At 38.3% G+C, this 7,442-nt stretch overlaps 1 pseudogene; it reads right to left on the reverse strand.

The window, feature by feature from the left end:
* Nucleotides 1-5,220: 5,220 nt before the first annotated feature.
* On the reverse strand, nt 5,221-6,342 carry LOC119248614 (heat shock protein HSP 90-beta-like; annotated as a pseudogene).
* Between the last annotated feature and the right edge of the window lie 1,100 nt (nt 6,343-7,442).

A 7,442-nucleotide genomic window follows, 5' to 3' on the forward strand; every position in this document is an offset into this window, starting at 1 on the left:
TGTTAGGTCTTAGTAAATGTTTTCTTGAGCCAAACAGCTTTCTTTTTTCAAGAAAGAAGAAATACTGGTGGGTGATTAGGTAATTGAAATGTATATTATATAATGATGGTAGACTTTTGTGTAAGAAGAACTTGAATTTGGTAGAAGTTCACTGCATAAGAAATGGTCATATTTTCACAAATAACTGAAATTATGCTAGAACTTCTGAGAACAAATTCATACAATGAAAGTTGTATTTAAAAAGTGAGGCTTGGGGGCCTCCCTGGTGGCACTATGAAGCAATCTGAAGCCTCTGCAGCATGAATTCGATCCCCGGCCAGCCAGGGAACAACCCACATGGCGAAGTAGACCTTTCTTGTCTTGCCCACTGCTCCACTCAGTAGTGTATTCCAGTTAGTCTGCCTGTTCTGTTCCCCACTCTGTCTCTGGTGAATCCTCTCATCCAACCCCCACCCCCGCATCTCCGGCTTGTGCCCCAGCTCTTGTATGCATAAATAAATAAATCTTTAAAAAAAAAAGTGAGGCTTGCATAAATCTATACAGATGATAAAAGTATATAAAAATGGGTGTATTGATGCCACACATATACACACACCCTTATGCATCAGTGCTCATCAGTTGGTAGAAATTGCCTGGATCAACCGCTTTGACCTTCAGGCACAAAGAGAAAGGAAGTTGAGATCCACTGTTGCTGGCAAACATTGGTGAAAAAGTGATGACAGATACATGTATGTATTATTTTTTGTCTGTGATACAGGGATTTGCCTCTCATTGGCAATGCTCTGACTGAACATTTATGACAATTTAAGCATCCATGCATCCACCATGGGAAAAACAACATCATACTGTACAAACAGTACAATACAATACAGTGATCTTGCTCTGAATTGATCCCTTTGATTTTGAAAATACTAAACATTTGCTCCACAAACACACATTCAGGCAAGGCTGCTTTTTTCCTAATCGTGGTCCTGATAGAGAAGGAGGTAGCAACCTCAGAAGATAAAATTCATCATGTGTAGCCCAATAAATGGTTTGGGAGAGTGCCATAAGAGAAGGAGAAAAAGAAGAAACTAATGTAGGAAGTAGTAATAAGTAATTATAACTTTCAAACACTTCTATTCAAAATTTCTTAATATTTGGGAGAATGCTAGCAAAGTGTCTTTGTTCTTTTGATATGGCAACTCCAATGTCCTGTACTATGAGTGTCACTTTCTCTGGATCTGTCCACTGAGGTTGTCACTGAATCTGACAATACTGCATCAAGTGCTTCCTTCAAGGAAGGGGCACTGCACAGCCACAAAACCCAGATAGTTTTTCTGCTGTGATTTTCCAGAATTTGATGAAATTAGCATTTATTTAATACCCAGAGATCTTAGTCCATTTGGGTTGCTACAAGGTAATACTATAGACTGGGCAACTTATAAACAACAAAAATTTATTTCTTAAAGTTCTGAAGACTGGGAAGTCCAACTTCAAGGTACCAGCAGATTTGGTGTCAGTGAGAGCCCACTTCCTGGTTCATATATGGCCATCTTCTTGCTGTGTCCTCACATAACAGTAGGGGTAAGGGGACGCTTTGGGGTCTTTTATATATATAGGCAGATCCCATTCATGAAGTCTACACCCTCATGACTTAATCACTTTCTGAAGGACCTCCTCATCCCAGTGCTGTCCTACTTAGGATTACATTTCAGCAAAGGAATCGTGTGGGGATACAAACATTCATTATATAGCTCAAGATTCTAGCCAGCTCTGTACTACATACTTTATAAAGTGTGAATACTAATAGGCATTATATCCTCAATCAGGGATTTTAATCCAGAACTCTGAAACAAACCATGTTCTTTCATATTTGTTTTAATTAATTAATTTTTAATTATTTATTTTTTACATCATTGTTCATTTTTAAACAATATTTGCTTCCCCCACCCCTAGCTGTAGTGGCCGTAGAATTTCCTTCACCAATGCACCCATGAAACATCACCACAGTCCCCTGTGCTCCTCCCTCCCTCCATCTGATCCCTCTCCCTCCTCCTTCCCTGCAGGATGTTTCTGGTTTATAATTGTCTGTTTTTGTTTTGTATTGTTATTTTTTTATACTGATGTCTTATTTGGTTCCCCTATATTCCTGCTGTAAGTGAAACCATCCGATATTTTTCTTTTTCCTTTTGACTTATTTCACTGAACATAATTCCTTCTAGCTCCATCCACGTTGCTGCAAATGGCATGAGTTTATCTTTTTGATTGTTGAATAGTATTCCATTGTGTATATATACCACATCTGCTTCATCCAGTCATCTATTTTTGGACATTTGGGTTGTTTTCAGGTTTTACCTATTATAATAGTGCTACAATAACATAGGGGTACAGGTGTTCTTTTGAATCAATGTTTATGTGTCCTTTGGGTAGATTCCTAGAAGTGGAATTGCTGGGTCAAATAATAGCTCCATTTTTAGTAGACTGAGGAGCCTCCAGACAGCTTTCCATAGTGGTTGGACCAGTTTGCACTCCCACCAGCAATGTAGAGAGTTCCTTTTTCACCACATCCTAGCCACATTTGTTGTTGCTAGGTTTTTTTTTTTTTTTTTTTTTGATATGTGCCATTCTTACTGGTGTAAGGTGGTGTCTCATGGTGATTTTGATTTGCATTTCCCTTATTAGAAGGGATGTTGAACATTTTTTCATATGCCAGTTGGCCATTTGCATTTCCTCTTTGGAGAAATGTCTTTTAAGTTCTTCTGCCATTTTTTTAAAAGATTTATTTATTTATGCATACAAGACCTGGGGTACAGGCCAGAGATGTGAGGGGGTGAGAGTTACAGCAGAGATAGAGTGGGGAACAGAACAGGCAGGGCCGAAGTAAACTTGCTGAGGGGAGCAGCGGGGGAGTCAGGAGAGGTCTACCTTGCCATGTGTGTTTCTCCCTGGCCGGCCAGGGATCGAACTCATGCTGCAGAGGCTGTGGATTGCTTCATAGTGTGCTGCTTAACCCCTTGTGCCACCAGGGAGGCCCATTCTGCCCATTTCTTGACTGGATTATTTGCTTTCATATTTGACTTGAGATTTTAAAAACACACTCTATACTAGACACACACACACTAAACTATTTATAGTCAAGATTTTTTTAATTGAGGTAATATTAGTTGATAACACTGTGTGAAGGTTCCCAGATTACATTTCTCACCATGTTCACCACCAAATCACCTAATGTCCATTTACCATATCCACCAGCCAATCTAGGTTTTATGCCCATCTTAATGTTAAAGTACCTGAGGTCAGAGAAAGTATTATTCATATTTTTATGTCTCAAATGCCTAACAACATCAGTAAATGAACAGTCTCAATAAATAATTCAGTTCTATTGTATTTCAATATGTAATATGGAATATTCACATTTTACTGGTAACAGGAGTATGTTCAGCTTATAAAAATTCATGTGGTGTATACTTACACATTGCATATATATATAAAGGATCTCTACTAAACATCAACAAGTAATTTTAAAGGTTTTTACTTTTTGAAATCATTTGCATATTAACAATAAGGATATAAAATACGGCTATAAAAAGTCCATTTCAGACTAAGAAATAAACATCATATCTACAAAGACATATGTAGAGAAAATAAAATTAATGTGGAGTTCTTAAAATAACAGCTTATCAATTATAACCAAATCTGTAAAGTTAGGAGGAATTTACAGTCTATAAAAGCTGTTGAAGTTGGGTTTTTTTTGCCATGAATATCTATGAATATCTTCAGTGAAACTGATAACAAATGTAATTTATATGCCACATACTGCCTTGGAGAACTCAAAACAATTTACGATGTTAACAGTCTCTGACAATCCTAATTGTAATTAATTTGCACTATGAATCAGCTATTTATTTCTTTTGACCATGATCCACAGTAAGAAAACATTTTATATTCAAGCCCAACATGCTCACACACACACAACTGAAACAAAAATTTTACAAGAATAATTACTATGTTGAATCATTTTGATCGTATTTCTTTTGCTTGATTCACATCTTTTCTCCTTAATTCTTTATTTTATAAGAATAATGATCCAGAACCACAAAATTAATTTCATGGCTCACAGAATCAAGAGTGTGCAAGAATTTTTATCTAAAGGGTCAGAGAGTAAATATTATAGCTTTTGCAAGGCATGCACATCTTTGTCATAGCTACTAAAACAAATTGGCAAAACAACAAGAATAATTTTTAGACTCTGTGAAAAATATACTGCTCATCAGAGATTGGGGAAGGTGATAGGTTTATGGCACTGGACATTTGGTGGAGAGTGAGTGAGGTGTGCACACACAGTGGTGTGAAGTTTGTAATCCCAAAATTATATCAATATGTAAATGAGTGGCAAATTATTGAAACATGTAAACAGGTTGAATTTTGAAATTTAGTAGATGTGCTAAGCATATTTTTGAGACTATCATAAAGATAGGACAGTAGAAATAATGAATGAAATAAATTATTCTTTCAAATTAAAAAAAATAACAACTTTGGTGCACTGTTTATCTTTGCTTTTGAAGCATGAGGCAGCCATAAGCAATCGACCAAGTTTATATTGCTCAAAAAGTTGTTACTCTCAAGCATTTGGCATTTTGTCCTAGCACATTATTTTGGTTAAATTTTATGAAAGAATCCAGCCTTATATATGTTGGAAATGTCTTTTAATTGCCTGATCAGGTAATGATAATTATCCTTTTTTGATATTGCATCAAAACTTGATGAGTAGAAATTTTTAATTGTTAGTTTTAACATAGAATCTGAAAGCTGCATTAATGAAATTTTGTTAATGTCATCATTTTTGTTAATGGTATCTCCAGGAAAGTCTAAATATTGGGATGCTGTCAGATTCATGACTTTTCTAAAGCTTTTTGTTTGAAACTTGAATTTTTCTTTGGTATCACATAGTCTCAGTTATTTTCCTTAAAATGAAATGATTATTCATTTCCCAGAAAAGATATAACAAATACCCAGATCTGCATGATCATATTTATTTTTGTGTAGAAGAAAATATAACCTTGTCCAAAGAGTTCTCATGTGTGCCTTTAGGTTCTTGGAGGTAATCTCCAAGCCTTGGAATGACATTCATCCCTATATGACTGTCTGTTTCCTTTGGTACCTTGAACCTTGCCAGATATTAACAATGGGATTTAGGATCAGGACCTTGGGTTACAGTGTGATTTAAGGGAGTTGGGATCATGCTGTGTCAACTTCATCAGTGCTCAAGCTGAATTTGATCTTGCAGTAGATGCATTTGGAGTGGGTCTGGGAACACCAAAGTGAGAAGCCAAAAGATAGCAGCACAGTTTCAAATAGTGGCACCACCACTGGTCATTCTGGTCTGCCCCTACCCTCTGCCACTGTCTCCTTGACTGGGCGGTCGGGGTTGATCACCATGTAGCCCAGTGTAGAGCTGGCCCGAAATGTCTGGGCTTTCAGTATCTGCTCTGTGTCACCTGTCCAGCATTGTGCGACTCACAGTGCAGTGGAGGCAAGACACAAGCCTCATAGGTATTGTCACCTTCTCAACCTTTTCATCCAGTATTTCTTTCATGAGCTTGGAGATTCTCAAACTTGGTTCTGCTCACCTGCATTTTCTTTTTCTCCTCATGCCCTGGACACTCTAAGCCCTCCTTGGTAACTGAGATCAGGCTCTTCCCATCAAACTCCTTGTGCCGCCACACTCAGTACTCATGAATAGGTACTATCAGATATATGACCTTGAAGCCCCACTTCTGCAGTTGCTCCATAGAAGCAGAGTTGGCAACCTGCTCTTTGCTCTCTCCATTGATGTAATAGACTTCTATGTCTTCTTCATTGGAGAGACTTATTCTGAAAGGGAAGTCAGCTCATCTCCAGACCAGGAGATGTGATGGCACAGCAGCATAGAAAGGCATCACCTATTGGTAAAGTCCTCATAGATTCCAAACTTCATGTTTTGAGAGAATGCTTCATAGAATTTCATATCCACCAGCTCAAAGAAGAGTTCAAAGAACTTCTTGATAATGTTTTTGTGAATAACCTTCGAGATTTTGATCTGTTTGAACATTGCTCAAGATAGGAGTAGGGGCACATCCTCAGAGTCATCCAGACCACAGACAAAATTTCGATACTCTGGTATCAACAGCTGTCCATAATGCACACCCTGGACCTAGAGTTTGATGTGGTTCTTTTTCTTCTTGCTCTTAAAAAAGGGACCCTGACATGGAGTGACTGGCAATGCCCTAACTTCCACCTGGCCTTCTAGAAGTTCTTGACCACCATATGGTCTTCTGAGTCATTGGTTAGGCTCTGTAGACTCTCCAAATGTCTCAGCATTTCTCATACAGTAAAAAGAGAAAACAGGGGGGCCTCCGTGGTAGCACAGGCAGTTGAGTGCAGCCTTTGCAGTGCCAGATCGATCCCGCCGGCCATGAAGCAACCCACATGGCACTGCTTCCCTCAGCAGTGTATTTCAGTCAGTCTGCCCGGCCTGTTCTGTTCCCTGCTCTGTTTCTGGTGAATCCTCTGACCCTCCTGCACATCTGGTCTGTACCCCATTTCTTCTTATATAAATAAATCTTAAAAAAAAGACATTATTAAAAAAAAAAGAGTGACAGCAGTACTTTAAGTTCACTATAAATGTGATTATGGACTTACACCCTTAAGTGATGTCAGGGACTTTCAACTATCTGTTTAATATACTTTGAAAACCAATTCTGTAACAATAATACCTCATGTATCATATACGTATATCTCAAGAAGCTTAATAGTCACACTTAGAGAAGATTAATTGAAACTTAATTGGAAATCCTTCCACTGAGTTTGTGTTTCTGAATTTCACTAATGACCCAGGTATATTATTGTCTCTCATTTTAATTTATTTCCTGGAACTTTCTCACATGCCACCATTTTGCTTCTCTGCTTACAATGTTTTCTTCCCACAACACTGTGTGTTTATTATCCACCTAGGATCTCACTTTCACATGGATTTATTCATACTCTAACATGCTTCACATGCCCTCATCATGTCTCATGTTCCTAATCCACTCTTTATTATTTTTATTTTTTAAAGATTTATTTATTTATGCATACAAGAACTGGGGCATAAGCCAGAGGTGTATGTGGGTGGTGGGGGTGAGAGGATTCACCAAAGACAGTGGGGAGCAAAACAGGCAGCTCTACTGAACTACACTGCTGAGGAGAGCAGCGGGGCGACACAGGAGAGGTCTGCTGTGCCATGTGGGTCAGCTCCCTGGCTGACCAGGGATTGAACTTGTGCTGTAGTGGCTGGCGGTAGCTTGATAGCACTGTCTTTAACCCCTGTGCCACCAGGAAGGCCCCTAATTCACTCTTTAAATACCTTCTCAAGGTACAATTGGGCTGGGTACAGTACTTCTTCTGGGCATAAAAGTTCTATTAGAACTTTAGTATTCACT

The sequence above is a fragment of the Talpa occidentalis genome, unplaced genomic scaffold (assembly GCF_014898055.3).
Source record: "Talpa occidentalis isolate TD23 unplaced genomic scaffold, MPIMG_talOcc4v2.1 talOcc4.17, whole genome shotgun sequence".
Lineage (NCBI taxonomy): Eukaryota > Metazoa > Chordata > Mammalia > Eulipotyphla > Talpidae > Talpa > Talpa occidentalis.